The sequence below is a fragment of the Typopeltis vanoorti genome, chromosome 25 (assembly GCF_054136105.1).
Source record: "Typopeltis vanoorti isolate ZY-2024b chromosome 25, IOZ_Tvanoo_1.0, whole genome shotgun sequence".
NCBI lineage: Eukaryota > Metazoa > Arthropoda > Arachnida > Uropygi > Thelyphonidae > Typopeltis > Typopeltis vanoorti.
In genome coordinates, this window is record NC_143573.1 from 55,140,416 (window position 1) to 55,157,970 (window position 17,555).

Here is a 17,555-nt window from a genome sequence, read left to right on the forward strand (position 1 = left end):
ATATCAAATTTAATTTATAATCAAATGAAAAAACTTTTTACAAGAAGAAGAATGCTTATGGAGGGTTGACACCAGTGACATAAGACATAAGTGGCACTATGACAGTGGCTGTAGTGGAATTATTGAATAGGCTTTGGGAGTGTTTTTTATACTGGGAGAGAAGAGAATACTAAAAGAGCTGGACTAATAAGACTGTTGGCTTGGATGATGTATCATGCTTATTTTTAAATAATGCATGAAGATGTTGACTATGTTTTTTGACCAATTGTTTAATCGAGTTTTTTATTATTATTATTATTAAGAGAGAACTCCAGGAAGTCAGAGACTCATCGAGGGAGGCTATATACTACACACACACCAGCTATCATACTTATTCTTGAATTCATTCACACTGCTTGCACTCACAACATCCAATGGCAATCCATTCCAATCACACACCACCCTCTGAGAGAAAATCTGGCCCTTACACCCTTCTTGGTAGCCTTCATTCTCAGTTTCCAAGGATGCTCTCTCGTCCTTTCCCCACCCTCCATAAATTGAAATCCTGTATGACCCCTTCAGAAGTTTGTAAGTCTCAATCATATCACCTCTCTTTCTCCTATTTGCTAGTGTGTGCAATCTACAAATTCTCAACCTGTCTTCATAATCAGTATTCCACAATCCTGATATCATTTTTAACACTTGCCTTTGTACTTTTTCCAATATATCAGAATCACATCGGAAACCAGGAGACCAGAACTGCGCACAATAGTCCAAGTGAGATCTTATCAAGGGCTTGTAAAGAGGCAAAATAACATCCTTATCTTTACATGTGGACGTTCGTTTGTGCATTGCAGTTATCTTTTGAGTTGTATTTGTAATCTTTGCCACATGGCCCCTGAACTTCAACTTCCTATCTATTAACACTCCAAGATCCCTAGCCTCATCAGTTTCTTCTAGCCTAATCCCACCAATATAATACGACATTGGATAGGTAATCATGCTGAAGTGAATGGTTTTACATTTACTGACATTGAACTGACACCCATTTTCCCATACCCACAATTCCAGCTTATTCAAATCATTCTGTAAGGACTGCATATCAACAGCATTCATGATTACCCTGCTAATCTTTGCATCATCAGCAAATAACTGTATGTCGCTTGTCAAATCCTTCCCAATGTCATTAATGTACAGATTGAATAACAGTGGACCAAGCACTGATCCTTGTGGTACACCACTTGTTACTTTAAACCTTGCAGACTCGGATCCCCTGTATACAACTTTTTGATATCTGTCAGTCAGCCATCCTCTTATCCATGCTAATGTTGTATAACCCAAAACCCTTTTCTCCAATTTATGCAGCAATCTGGCATGTTGTATTCTGTCAAAAGCCTTAGCAAATTCCAAAAGTATCATGGTGTGTCCATTCCCCTTGTCTAGTTCAATGGTAACATTGTCATAGAATGTGAGCAAGTTGCTAAAACATGACTTTCCCTTAGTAAACCCATGATGTTCATTGCAAAGTAGAAATTCACTGTCAACCCATTTCTGAATGCAGACCCTAACCAACTTTTCCAAAATCTTCACCACCACTACTGAGATACTAATTGGTCGATAGGTGGATACATCAGTCTTTGCACAGTCCTTATGCAATGGAATTACCATACATTCCTTCCATTCCTGTGGAATCATCCCTATTCTGAGACTCATAATAAACATCCTGGTCAAAGGAATGGCCAGTTAAGCTGAACATTCTTTTAGCAAACGTGCTGATATTCCATCAGTCCCTATTGCTGAATTCTTATTCAATTTGTGCAACTCCTTCTTATTCAATTCAATATTCAATTCAAAATTCTTATTCAATTTGTGCAACTAATACATCGGCCTCACACACCTGTGTTTCTTCATTTAGTGAAGAGGTAACAGAGAGCTCAATGTTGTGTTCACTAGGTTGATAGCTTTTAACAAAATGGGCACTCATTAACTGAACAACCTCTTCTGCATCAGTAACCCTCACTCCATCTGGATTTAGAAGAGTTATTTTTTCATATTCATTCTTTCTTTTACTTGCAGCGTATCAATAGCATTCTTGTGGGTTGTCTTTTGCACGCAGAACCAGTTTCTTTTCATAATCAGACTTGACTTTCCGTACAAGTTGTGACTATTCTAGCCTGCTGCTTATAATGTTCATAACGGATGTCATCCTTATGCAAACGGTATTCCTTCCACATCGTCCATTTCTTACGAATCTCTTGCTTAATAAGATTACACATCCATTTGACTCCTACTCTATTTATTCTTCGAACTCTCAGGACACATTCTGATATCGCATCATTTAAATATTGTTTACATGTTTCCTATACACTGTCGATATCCTTTCCATTCAGCAACCGATTCCATTCCACTGAACTCAGTATACTGCTCAGTTAGTCATAATTTCCTGCTTTGTAGTTCAACATGTAACCTTTTCTGAATGGAACATTCATAAACTTAGTCACTTTCAAAGTGAGTACCGCATGATCACTGTCACCAACTGGAGGCAGAATAGTTGTCTTTAACTGAAATGCCTTCTGACATTATAATCAAATCTAGCACTCTTTGACTTCGAGTTCCTTCTGTCACATGCTGTGTGAGGAAGTTATCCCGCAACAGCTCAATAAATGCATTTTCATTCTTTTCATGAGATTCTACTGCTATCCAATCAAAGTTGTATAATTAAAGTCTCCCATTATGATTACTCTTTTCGCACTCACCTTTTCTATTTGGTGATGCATTTCTTCATCACCAGCAACTGATCCACCAGGTCGATAACAACACCCCACTGTGTAATTTGTCTTATTAGATCCTCACACCAGATGACTTCAAACTCACTGCCACGTGAAATATTGTTAGTAGTATTACTATATTCATAGGTCTCAACTTTAACTGGATTTAAGTCATCCAATATCATTAGCAGCATGCCCCCTCCTCTCCTATCCACTCTATCCTTCCTAAAAATACTGTACACATAACACTCGATACCAGTTAATAGGTCTGATTCTGATAGTCAGGTCACACTAATTCCTACAATCTGAAGTCGCAACATATTGACTAAGGCAACAAACTCTACCCCTTTGTTTCTGATACTCCTAGCATTCATGTACAGACATAATAATCTACCTTCATGTTCTTTAGTATACCCTTGTTTGCATTCTGCCTGACCCAATTGGATAATTTGCAGATCTCTATTCTTCTCTAATGCTTTACACATGTAGACATCATTGCACACACGATTGGTCTGAATCGGATGAACACAAACCCGAAATCGTTCTCACCTCGTCAACATGCCTATGACAAATACCATTCACATCATTAACACAGTTATATACCATTTTCCTCTTACACTCACATTCACATCATTCCTCCCTTTATAATTTAGTTTCCCTGATTCTCTGTGTTAGGTCTCATACCAGTTAATAGTTTTCCAGACTCCTGATACCAAACGAATTCAGGTGTACGCCATCCCTCTTATACAAATCTAATCTTCCCTCAAACTCTCTCCACACATCCAAAAACTCGCATCCATTCCTTCTACGTAGCCTATGATTTGAATCGTTTGCCGAGTTTTAAATGACACTTGTGTCACAGAAACAGATAAGAGGGTTTATCAATAATATATATACAAATAATTTGGTATGATACTTACAGATTATTTTCATTGTGACTAAGAATTCAAAAGGTAGAATAAAAACATTGGATTTTGCAAATGAGATATGAGCCAGTAATAATCTACAAAAGGCTAAATTATGAATAAAAACCTGAATTCCTTACTACACAAAGTTGTTAGGTGGGACAAAGATATTATAAAGAGAAAGATAACTCATTTTGGTAGAGCCCTTTATTTCTATGAATAATAAATTACACAACAACCACAGTAATAACTTTAATGAAATGAAAGTAGAGATATTTCATACTGAAAATAACAGTACATCATCAGGTGTAGAAACAAGCAATCAAAGGAATGGGAATACAAGGTACATATAGCACTCGGTGGTTTGACCATCTTTTTTCAGGTTTTCTAGCTGATCTTTTACCTTCACATGGCCACCACTCCAGTAAAACTTTTGTCCATCTATTGTCCTTGAGTCTTGCGATGTATCCCACCCACTTCCATTTCTTTCGAAGTATGTTTTCCCCAATATCTAAAAATTTTGTTTTAGCTCTTATTTCTTCATTTCTAATTTTATCCCTGAGTCATGTTTAGCAAACATCTTTCCATTCTTCTTTCTGTTTTTTGCATTTCATCTATTATTTCCTTTTTGATTGGCCAGGTTTCTGTTCCGTATGTCATAACAGGCAATACACATTGGTTGAATAGTCTTGCTCTGTTCTCAGGTTTTATTTTGCTGTTTAAAAATCTCTTCAATTTTCCAAAAGCTGCCCATCTCCCATTCCTATTCTTCTTTTCATTTCTTCCATGACTCTTTTTCTTCATTGCTAACAATTTTCCCATACTCATCTACTATTTCAATTTCTTTATTGTTTACCTTAATAATGTTGTGTCTTTCATCATATCCTTTTCGGTTTGTCATTATTTTAGTTTTCTCAGAATTAATGTCTAATCCAATTTCTAGTGATTTAGTTGTTAGATCTTCTATCATTTCTTTTAAATCTTTCATATTGTTTGCAATAATAAGAATATCATCAGTAAATCTTAGGTTATTTAATTTAATTCCATTAATACTGATTCCTTTATCGGACCATTCTAAATTACACATCATATGTTCCAGTGTTAATGCAAAGAGTTTGGGAGAAATAGTGTCTCCTTGCCTAATTCTTTGATTTATGTGAAATTTTCCCACTAGATATGTTAAAGTCCTCAGTTTCATCGTGCATTCAGGTTGCTTCAGATGTCAAAACAAAATATGCAAGCAGAATGAGAGTATAGCTATGGGAGAGTTCACTTTCCTCTGCCTTTGCTAATTATTATCTAGAACATCTGGAAGATTCCTTATTCTCCTCTATTCACCTAATTCTCATTTTAGGTACACTATGCAGATGATATCTTTGCTATCTTACACATCTTGATGCCTCTATCCCTATTCCTAGCAAAAAATCAACAACTTAAATCCTGATATTAAATTCACAGTGGAAAATGATGGAAAAGTAGTCTTCCTTGACATTATCTGCTCCTGCTTTCTTTCTAACATCCAAATAAGCTCAGTATATTCTACAATTTTAACTTGTTTGTAAATGATATATGTGGATTAACTGGGGATCTCTTCAGTTGTTTGCTGATGATGCAAAGTTGGGAAGAATTATAAGTAGCACTGCTGATATTACTTTCCTTCAGGAAGATTTGAATACTTTTTACTTGGACAAAGGAGTGGGGTTTTAGTTTTAATATCAATAAGTGCAAGGTATGTTGCATTTTGGAGTGCAGAAATATAAGGCTTTATATTATATTGAAGGTGCCGTACTGCAGGAAGTGGATGACATTAGAGATTTGGGAGTGATGGTTAGCAAGAGACTGAAGTTTAGAGGGCATATTGCTAGTGTTGCAAGGGCTGCACATTAGTACTGCTATGATAAGTACTTTAACATGTAAGGATAAGGAAGTGGTTGTGCCACTGTATAAAATACAGGTCAGACCACACTTGGGCTATTGTGCTCAAATCTGGGCATTTGGTTTTCAGTGTGATGTGGAGACATTAGAGAGGGTCCACAGGCAAGGGTCCTAAGACAATATCAGGACTTTTGACTGCTGGCTATGGAGAAAGATAAAAAAAAATGTGGACTGCAGAGGTTGGTGGATAGGAGGAAGAGAGGTGATATGATGGAGACATTTAAGTTAGTGAAAGGATTTTATTGGATTAATCCAGATGAGATTATAAAAAGAGTAGAGGGTGAGAGGGGAAAAACCAGAGGTCATCCCTGGAAGTTATGTAAGAGTGTGAGGACTAGATTTTTTACATAGAGAATTGTCAGTGAATGGAATGCATTGCAGAATGTGTTGTTAAAGGAAGGAGTGTTAAGGATTTTAAGATTCAGTATGATAAATATGTTGTCAGTTGAATGAACTTCTCACAATGTGTCTGTTGACTCAATGGAGGGTGCAATAATAATATGCCAAGTGTGGTTGCCCAGTATTTTTTTGATCTTTTCATTTATTTTAACATAGTCCAGAAACTCTGCTCTGGAGATAAACATGAAACTTTTTCAAGCCACTTCAAGACTTCAATAAAGATGGCTGCAGGTTCTAATCCAACTTGGGCAGGGATGCTTGTGATTGACTTTAGATGGGAGATGAATATCAGTGCCCGGTGTGAGACCACTGCCCTGCTTATTGAAGGCTTGAAAAAAGTTCCATGTTTATCTCTAGAGCAGGATTTCTGGACTGTTTTAATAAATGAAGAGATCAAAAACATATATATAAAATTAATAAAAAATAGAAACATAATAAAAAACACTGCTTGTTTAGTTTTTAACAGACTGTTAAAAACTAAACAAGCAGTGACAAAATAGTAGTAGGAAATTTTCAAGACGAATGCAAACAACTGTCAAGATCAGATTTTCACTTTGTGACAAACTTTGTTGAGAAATCATGGGAATATGACAAGGATCTCTACTTAAGTTTTGTAGTTCTGCAAATAGCAACACAAAGTGCCCAGATAAAAGCTTTTTAAAACACTACAATTATATGGGATAAATGGAACATTATACTGAGCGATACGTAGTCTATATTTAAGTTGTAAGTCAGCAGTTAGAACTGAAGGAAATACAGAAAGATGGTTTGATGTAAAATCAGGGATAAGACAAGGATGCACATTATCTCCACTCTTATTCATTATCTATTATGGATCACATTATGAAAGAATGTGGGATTAAACCTGATATTAGAATCAGAGATATCAAATTTAGCTCTTTGCTTTATGCTGATGATGTTATACTCATAAAGACATCTATTGCAAGTCTCCAATGTTCCCCAACTAAAACTGAATAGTAGCTGTAACAAATTTGGCATGGAAATCAACACCAAAAAACCCCCACAACTATGACAATTTTCCATGTCCCTAACTATTGTCATAGGTAGGAACATTATCGAAAGGATTTATGTGATGGTGATTTCCTTTTTCAGCAAGGTTCAGCTTCTTGTCACACTTCAAAGACCATTACTAGATGGCTCAAAGAAAAGCAAATCATTATAATTCCTTGGCTGGCAAACTCACCCAATTTAAACCCATTGAAAATTTGTGGGAAATTATGAAGAAACATCTTAAAGAAGTTGCTCCAAGAGACAAAAATGAACTTGTTTCTAGTCTGCAGACCATATTGGTAAGTTTTGATAAAAAAAGACTGTGAACTGCTAGTAAATAATATGCCCAACCATTTACAAACAGGTATAAATGTTAAGGGGGATGCAACAAAGTACTAATTATCATGTTGTTTCCCTATGACTATAATTTTTGTGCATTTATTTTTGCATTATTCTAATATTTTGGACCAGTTTAAAAAAATATTCTAATTTTATGAATGTTTTCAAATAACAGTTTTCTTATAATTTATATTACATTTTTATGTGTTCACATGTTATATAATCTACAAAGTATGCAGATTTAGATGATGCTAATTCATATTTGGCAATAATTATTTTCTATGCAATAAATTAGAATTGCTAATCATTCAACACTTTTTCTTTGATTATTCTAATTTTTTGATTCAGAGTTTAGAAGTTTATATATAAGTTTAAAAGAGTGTATAAGTTTAAAAACAATGCCTTTCATGGGTGGGAGTGATGATATAAAAAATATTTATATATATCATAAACTTACATTCACAAGCTGATAAGTGGATGTGGAGGAGACCTCCTCATCATCTTTAAGGAATGCGAAGAACTGATTTGGACTTCTGACCTAATATCCAGTGCTCACCTTCACATGGTGTGCCCTGTTAGTATCTACAGGTACTTTGGGCTACAGGCAATTTGGGACCTAGCTGACAATTGTACTCTCTATTGGCTTAAACCACAAATGCATGTAAAATAGATAAAATACTATCTGTCCTCCCTTTCTGAAACCCACAGGACCAAAATAGAACTATTTGTATCCTCTCAATCCAGAGAAAGATTGAAAAGATAACCAATGTGCTAATAAATACAATCTCTATGCTACATTAAACCACACAACAAATTAGTAGTCATTATTTGTTTACCCCATTCTCTTTCACATCCAGGAATGTATAAAGTATCTCATGTCAGTAATTTGGCCTGCTGCAGAGAGATGGAGATTTGTTAACACTTCAGTAGTATGTATCACTTATAGACATGTAGATCAGACCTATTTATGATAGGAACCTAAAATGAAGCTAAAACAACAACCCAAGTTCACCTTCGCTGTCCAGATTATATACAACAAGATTTCTTTTGTCACAAGAACTGTGACAAAATTCTCTAGCAATATGGACTTACAGATTGCTAGAGAATGCCAAATTTATAATCTCTGCTTTTGACCTACTCAAGCTTAAGGTTTCTTTTCCCATATTCTGAAAACTATTCTGACCTCTTCACCATCTTATTCCTGAAGCTCAACTTTCGACTATCTAGCTATCTAAAAAAGTGAAGTTATATTGCTAGGTGACCTTAACACATTCATGCTGGGCTGTATGGACTCACATTGCACATAAGGCTGGAACTTGCTGGGCTATAAATTATGTCCCTTCTGCATCATGTGGGTACATTTATATAAACTGGCCAAAAAATGGCACATTCCAGTTTCGATTTTTTGATGGAATTTTCAGTGTAAAATTAATGTTTGTAAAATATCATCAAAATTTACTTTACTTTAAAATTTACTTTTCAACATATTGTGCATTACATAAAATAGATTGGTTTCTTTGCTTAGTGAAGTATATATCAATGAATAGCAATATTTTGATTTTATGAATATATCATCCTACATTATCCACAAAAACAGCAAAAGGAAACATCATAATCACTAGTCTTCCCCACTTAATTCGAACAAATATTGAAGTCTCAGTGCATAGAATTATCAACTGCTGGGACAACATATATCTACAACTCCAGATTATTTTTTAATAACGTTTTGAGAAAAGTGGAGGCATGATGTGAACTCCACAAAAAGAAAAATTTGGATGTGTGTTCTAATTATTTATCAATTCATTGCGCTTGTAATAATTTTATATGCAGATGGTGAATGCAAAATTTAAACTGAGGGGTAGAGTTTCTATTCTTATTATAATCATGTAGTCAGCTAAAATACAAGCAAACATCGTGTAAAAAACACACACACACACACACACCACAGTTATTGTTACTTTTATAAATAATCTTATACTTTCTTTATTTCGTTAACCAAAGAAAATTCTATTTCCTACAATATGACATAACTAATTCTATATTGAATAAAGCCGATGGCATATCAACAGGTTGGAAAATGCATATTTTGCATAAAGCTTCATTATTTCTTATTCGAACCTTCTTACCCTAGATGATTCTCAAAAAATAAAAAGAGATTAAAGGATTACTAAGTCCTTCCTCAGAAATAAACTCAAAAAACTAAAAGTATTTTTTTTCTTAGGGAGTAAAATAACAGAGGGATAATCTTCAAAAAGCCTTAGAATAAATTTCACTGTCAATTATTTTGAAAGAGATTGTTAGGACATTGTAACATGAGAGATTGTAATATGAAGGATTTTGTGTGATGTAGTGTTTGTTCACTGTACTTATTGCCAAGAGTTAATGGTTTATGTGAGACTGGGTATGTCAGAAATGTTTCATCTGCGAGTATAAGAAATGCAAGTTGTGTCAAAAGTGGGAGAAAGAAGTGACTAATGTTAATTATGAAAATCAGGATAGTGAATATGTCGAGAGTGCAGTGAAAGAAGTGAGCACTAGTGGATGAAATATGAATGTGAGGTGGCTGCAGATAATGTGGATAATGAGGTGACAGGAGAGGAATAGTGCACTTACACAGAGTCCTTGGCAGGACAAAAAAATGAATCGGAAAAGTATGAGAGAGTGAGAAACTAGAAGTAAGGAAAAGGCATTGTATGGAGATTCAATGATAAGAGATGTACTTCATGGGAAAATGAATGAAGGCATGTTTCCCAGATGCGAAGATAAAGGATGTTAGTAAAGCTATTAATTCACAGATGGTAGAAGTAAAAGAATTGATTGTCTTGGCATGAACAAATTATTTAAAAGGTGAAAAATATGCAAGGAAAGACGATATTAAAGAGTTGCTGACAGACATGAAAAAAAAAAAAAAAAGAGTGAGGAAGTAAAGATGACAAGTCTGCTTCCTCTGTATGATAGGACTGAATGGAGAATGGCCATGACTGCTAATGATGGAAGTTGTTATGCTACGAAATATATATTTGGTTTAATCCTTTATCCAAGTGCAAGTTACGCCTTAAATAATTTCAGGACTGGGGCAACTCGTGGCAAAGGTGGTATTGACTTCACATCACTTGCCTTAGTATCTCATAATGCAAAGCACATCTTGCGGATATGTATAATGCTATGCATTAAGGCAAGGCTGTCCAACTTTAATGCAGTCTTCGGATTACTTTAGGTAATCTGAGAGCTGCATTAAAAAAAATTATTTATCCGAGGGCCGCATCACAATGCATATCTAGTAATTTGATGACAGTAATGACACAACCTCGATAGTTGAACAAACGAACAACACTAATCACACTCACGTTCCCTGTGAGCACCCGGAGCATGCACATTGGAACAAAACAGTGTAAGAAAGCTTCTTTGACACATCAAATATTTGAAAAACACATGGGTATATAGAAATGTAAAAACACCAAATAAAATTATCAACATCGAGATTATAGATTAGTGATAGAATTAAAATATCTAATATGCATTTGATTCAGATTATTTTATTTTTTCGCTTGTGAAAATCAAAACCCACAGGCGGGTCACATAAAATTGCACCGCAGGCCGCATCTGGCCCACAGGCAGTGCTTTGGACAGCCCTGCATTAAGCGAAGGGTCACCACCCAGACTGGTTTTGACCTTTATTGAGGTCTCATCAGTGGGAGCCAGACCCAGAGGTGGTGATACCAAAGTGGAAATAATGCAGGTCATATTTCCATATACGAGTTGCCAAAAGGTGTCATACCTTATTATTAAAATTCTCTGGATTAGAGATAGTTGATGGAAGTTGTTTTCCACTTTGTTATGCTACGAATTATATATTTGGTTTAATCCTTTATCCAAGTATAAGCAAACAAAGTTTGCACCTGAAGTAATTTCAGGACTGGGGCAACTCATAGCAAAGGTGGTATGACTTCACATCATTTGCCTTAGTATTCCATAATGCAAAGCACATCTCCTTGCAGACAAATATAATGCTATGCATTAAGGGAAGGGTCACTACCCAGACTGGTTTTGACCTTTATTGAGGTCTCATCAGTGGGAGCCCGACCCAGAGGTGGTGATACCAAGTAATGCATGTCATATTTCCAAAGGTTGAAACCGGTCTGGGTGGTGACCCTTCCCTTAATGCATAGCATTATATGTGTCAGCAAGGAGATATGCTTTGCATTATGGGATACTAAGGCAAGTGATGAAGTCATACCACCTTTGCCACGAATTTCCCCAGTCTTAAAATTACTTCAAGCGTAAACTTTGCTTGCTTGCACTTGGATAAAGGATTAAACCATATATATATATAATTCATAGCATAACCAAGTGGAAAACAACTTCCATCAACTATCTCTAATCCAGAGAATTTTAATAATAAGGTGTGACACCTTTTGGCAACTCGTATATGGAAATATGACCTGCATTTCTTCCACTTTGGTGTCATCTCTTCCACCTCTGGGTCTGGCTCCCACTGATGAGACCTCAATAAAGGTTGAAACTGGTCTGGATAGTGACCCTTCCCTTTATGCATAGTATTATGCATGTCTGCAAGGAGGTGTGCTTTGCATTATGGGATACTAAGGCAAGTGATGTGAAGTCATACCACCTTTGCTATGAGTTGCCCCACTCCTGAAATTACTTCAGGCACAAACTTTGTTTGCTTACACTTGAATAAAGGATTAAACCAAATATATAATGATTCAATGAGAAGATTGTGAGGAGTAATGGCATGCAGTTTATAGATATATGAAGTGGATTTGATGAATGAAAGGTCTTGTATATGCCAAATTAACTGCAGTTAAATGGTTGGAGTAAGATGTTTGGAGAGAGTGTTGTTAAGTGAGAGGTTGGGAGTGCAAAATTAAGAGAACTAGAAGTACTTGGGAGAATGCAGTGAAGTATGTGTTTAGCTGCCCCTGAGACAAATGAGTATGTACAGAAATATGATTAGTATGGTAATAAATGTAGGTAACGTGGGATTTCAAATCTGAATGGGTTGTTGATGGCATTATGCAAGGGTAATTTGTGGGTATAAAAGGATGCTGAAATGCACACAGAAGAATGCGAGAAGTATCAGAAATAAAGGAGAGGAATATTTGACATTGGTCAGCTTGAGTTAGCCAAAAATTATCAGCATCAGTGAGACCTGGTTGACGGAAAATTATATAGTCAGAAGACTGCAAGAGATATTCTATTTTCAGGGAGGATGAAGAGAGAATAAGAAAGGAGGAGGGCTTTTGCTGATGATACTAAAGAACTTCAACCAACAAAAACAGAAGTCAATGAGGATTTTAGGCTTGAGCTCTGTTTTTGTTGGTTGAAATTCTTTAGTTATCAGCAACAGAAGGTTCATTTGATGCTGTCTAGTTTAAGAGGCCAATATGAGAAAATATATTGGTGGTTTCTGCCACAGGGTAAGGGGGACCACAGAAAGATGTGAAGAATTGGCAGATGAGCACAATGGTGCAGGCTGAGCAGTTATTATATGAGACTTCAACTATGGAGACATAGATCAGAGGAAGATAAGGTTGCAAGGGAAGATGGATAAATTTATGCAGTTACTAAGAGATAAGTACCTGAAACAGTATGTCATGTGTGTCTGTGTGTGTGTGGGGGAAACAGTAGTTTGAGAGTGCTAAATCTGGTAATAGCATTAGAAAATGTATTCATAGCCATGGTACACGCTCTGCCTCCAAATGAGGAATGTGCCATGCAGTCTTGTTCTAAACATGTGGAATTCTCTGTCGAGAAAGCATTTATGTGGGACTACAAAGCTGGTGATTATAGAAAACTTAGGGACATCTTGGAGCAGTGCACTGGCTTAAGAAGCTACAAGGAAAGCATGTCGGTAATCCATGAGAAGTGGGCTCACAGATTGCTCGAGAAAACCAATATCATGTTACGTACCCATGGTCTGAAGGATAAACAAAGTGGGGTTATTCATTTTACTCTCTAAAAGAAAGGACAAGTGGGGTTAAGTGAATGAATAGATTTATAAAACAGGTACTGCAAAAAAAGAAAACATTGTGGACGAAATATAAGGGAAAAGGTAATTAGCATACCACAAGCAGTACAACGTGCAGGCAAGAAGGGTGACCGGTATGGAAAGAAGGGCTAAATCATATTATGAGAGAAAATTTAACTAAGATGGCCGAAGTAAATCAGAGAGTTTTTTTCACTGTATAGCAAGTAAGTTTAATCAATGCTACTGGTAGAAAAGTGACAGAAGAAGAAATAGTCGAGATGTGAAGAACTGGCATATGTTACTTTAAAATGATACACCTTTAAAAAGTGATTACTTTAAAAAGTAATCACTTTTTAAAGATGTATCATCCAGGTAGAGATTTTGCAGCTGTTCATGTGACAGAGACTGATGGGAGAGCTGGGTAGAGAAACTAGAGATGCTCAGCATATTGAAAAATATGCTGAGCATATTTTTCAATATGCTGATGTGCACAAATTCAATATGCACAAATATGTGGGACTGGATGGAATGTCAACGTGTGTGTGTGTGTCTACAAGAATGTGCAGGAGAAATGAATGCCACATACAAAGTTGTTTAAGTCTCAGTTCTGGCATAGTTCCATGGAAGCAGAAAGAGGATAAGATACTTCCATTACATAAAGGTGGCTCCATGACAGAAGTAGCAAATGACAGACCAATTAATACCTCAAGAGTGGTTGTTAAAGGTAAAATAAGATTAAAGATAGGAATATATGTAGGTGGATAGGAATATGATACTCTATGGAGAAAGCATGGTTTTGTAAACGGTAAGTCTTGCTTTAGTAATTTACTCATATTTTATAACAGAGTGACAGTAGAATTAGAGGAGGGAAATGGGCTATACCATGATAATGATGAACATTTCAAAGGCATATGACTGAATACCATACAGAAAACTATTACATAAATTGGAAGAACAAATAGGAAACGATAAGAATCTGGCGACATGAATGGAGTGTGGCTGACAGACACACACCAGAGAGTAGCATATGGTGGAGTGGAATCTAGGAAATTGATGGTGACTAGTGAAGTGCTTCTGGCTCTGTACTGGGTCCACTATTCTTTAATTTGTATATTAATGATATAGTGAGAAACTAATTAGGCTCGAGGACATGAGTATTTAGGATTAGGTGCTGGTTTATACTCACGATACAGTTTAATGGAATAATTACAGCACAAAGAAAAATAATTAAACAGTAGATTTAATCATTTAAATATGTCTCTGTCACTGAGACATCTTCAGGAATACAATGTTAAAACTGTAATAACATACATAAAAACGCACAAGAAGCAATATGTGGAAGAAATGAAATTAGACTAAAGTCTTGCGAGAGGCACCTCCTCTATGGGTGCTGTTGGCTAGCCTTAGATGTTGGGTGGGGGAGCCTAAGAATTCAAGTTTCCCAAATCTTGGGAAGTTCAATATGACCATATTTATTAAGATTAGCTTTTTTTTTTTTTTTTAATCTACTACTGATTCTAAGAAGAGTCTTTCAAGTTGTATTTATTGTGATGGAGCATGAGAGTTTTCTTCCATCTGATTCTGTGCAAGGTATCCAAGGCATGGTCTGCTAAACCTGACTGACCATGATTGTGCTGGCAGATGTATTTTTTGTGTTGTTCTGGGCAGATGTTTCATTTCTTCCACTTATTGTTTCTTGTGTTGTTATTATAATTTAAACATTGTATTCATGAAGATATTTCTGTGACAGAGGTGAAATATTGAAATGATTAAACCTGCTATTTAATTATTTCGCTTCGTGTGTAATTATTCCATTAAACTGTATCATGAGGCTTGAGGCTAATGGCAGACAGAGAGTTGAAATTCAGAGGACATACTGCAAAAGCTGGCAAAATAATTCAAGGGATTACTAGGATGTTGAAAAAGACACTAAGGAGTGAAGTTATTATTCCTCTTTATAAACTTCTTGTTTTTTTTTTGATAGAATAAACTTATACATATTAATACAATTTATAAATTTCTGCTGTGCAGTATGTAAAAAAAGCAAATCAGTATTAGTATAGTGTTATTTCACTAGGAATAACATTTTTAGAAAATAAGAAAAAATTCAAGAAATAAAATTAAACAACAAGCACACACATTGATTTGTCACATGCCAGCCTAATATGCAAACTGCAATCACAAAATGTTAGCTACATCCTGCCCTGTGGGCAAGTACAATACAATTTAGTTTGTCTGGTGTCTTTCATGAACGTGTTGTTAATATCCACAACATCACTGATCAAGCTGAATGAGATATGGAAGTATTTGCTAAAAGCAATGATTAACACAAATCATACATCTACCAACCCTTTAACTTAATTACTTTTAAACCCCCTCCATTTTCCCAATATCTTTGATCATTTCTTAACCAGTTCTCCTTCCAGATATACTGTAGAGGTCACCTTTCCTTTGAATAACTCAGTTCTTGTGCAAGTAGCTTCTTTCACAGAACATTCTCCCTCAAGCCACTTCCAACCTCATGTCCTGTGTCACTACAAAACTATCAAAGTTGGATAACCTCCAGAACTTCTATGCTTCCTTTCCATGATCTCACTACTGCTTCCACTCTTTGGATCCAAAGACCTTCTCTAAGCAAGTAGCAGAAATTATCCTCTCTGGTATGAAGGCCTTCATTCCCTATTCTATCAAAAATTTCTATCCACTTTCCAAGTCATGGTTTAAAGGTATGCCAAAGCAGTTGAAAAAAAAATAAAAAATTCACATACAAGTGGTTTGTAAAAAAGAACCGTAGCTTTGTAATCAGCATACACTTAAGCATGCAATAAATGTTCAAAACAAAGATCAGGAAATACAAATATGACTTAAGGACATATAACAAGAAACGTGGCCCATTTCTAAACAGAAGTCGTACCTCCTTCTCCATGGACAAAACTTCTGCTCACTTCTCATCCAGATGGCACCAGTATTATAGCACCTCTTGGCATCACTGTTTTTCTCCCATTCCTGCACAGATGACCACATATCCCCTTGTCATATACCAGGAATAGAGCACCTTATGACTGTGTGGTTTTTCAGCAAAAAGATATCAGAAGAATACTAAATAACACAGCTATGAAAAATGTCTTCTGGTCACAATGGTTTCGCTCCAGTTGTACTCAAATGTTGTGGTCAGCATCTAGCATATATTATTGTTGTTGCAGTCTATTATACTCAGCAGCCACATATCTCTATGTGTAGATGCAAGCACATTTCCAACCCATTCCAAATAAGAGAGATAAAAGTTTGCCATCAGACTAACATCTCACTAACCCAGCCATGCTTAGTGAAAACTTGACATGCAGGTTCCAAGCCCAGATAAATGGAGAGGGTGGAGCGCAGGGCTAGCAACCCAGTCTCAGAAAAAAATTTTTGCTATGTAAACTGAAACCTTCCAAAATGATACCGGATGAAGCAAAAAACAGAGTCCGTGGAAAATGGTGGTGGAAGACCTATGCTCCCAGGTGGAGTGAAGAGGATTAAGTAAGTTAGTAACATCTCACTGCCATAATCTCAATCCTCTCCAAAATTATAGTCATCAACAGTCAACTTCTCCACTACCTAAAGGCTACCAGTTAATTCAAAGTCCAATCCCTTAACTTGCATCACCCATCACTGGATACATGCCATGGAAAAATTTGGATAAAGGTGTTGTTGTTCTTGACGTTTCCAGAGCATTTGATTACATTTGACATCATGACGTGTAATTTTTTTCCATGTCATTGACTGCATGTCGTGGGTAGCTCTGTCTCTTCGTGTTTGTCCACCAATGCGAGAGCACCTCAGAGTTCTGCTCTATTACCTACCCTCTCTCTCCTATACATAAATGACCTACTTCCAATCACCAAAAATCCTGCCCACAGCTCTGCTAATCAGACCCCCCCCGAGCTTTCGGGTCACCAATAATACTGACCAAAGTTTTGCTGACGATGAGTACAGTCCATTTATTTTATTCACTCAACTAATTCAACAAACCATGCGCTGATCAGACATCCCAAGTTTCAAGACTGTCTGCAACCAGTACCTTAAGCTGATCTTCATATACCATTTCTCAATGGGACAAGTATAATCTGGTCACTCTCAGTGCTACCAACTTTATCCTCAGTAATACGTAAAGAACCAGACAGGATCATATCTCACTTCTTCAACTGACATTTCACTGTAGCTCCTCCTGGCATAAACACATCATAT

The 17,555-nt window shown here is 36.1% G+C and overlaps 1 protein-coding gene across 3 annotated transcripts in view; it reads right to left on the reverse strand.

The window, feature by feature from the left end:
• LOC150092757 (uncharacterized) overlaps positions 1 to 17,555 on the reverse strand; it is a 480,655-nt gene that overhangs the window by 118,515 nt on the left and 344,585 nt on the right. The window lies entirely within an intron of this gene.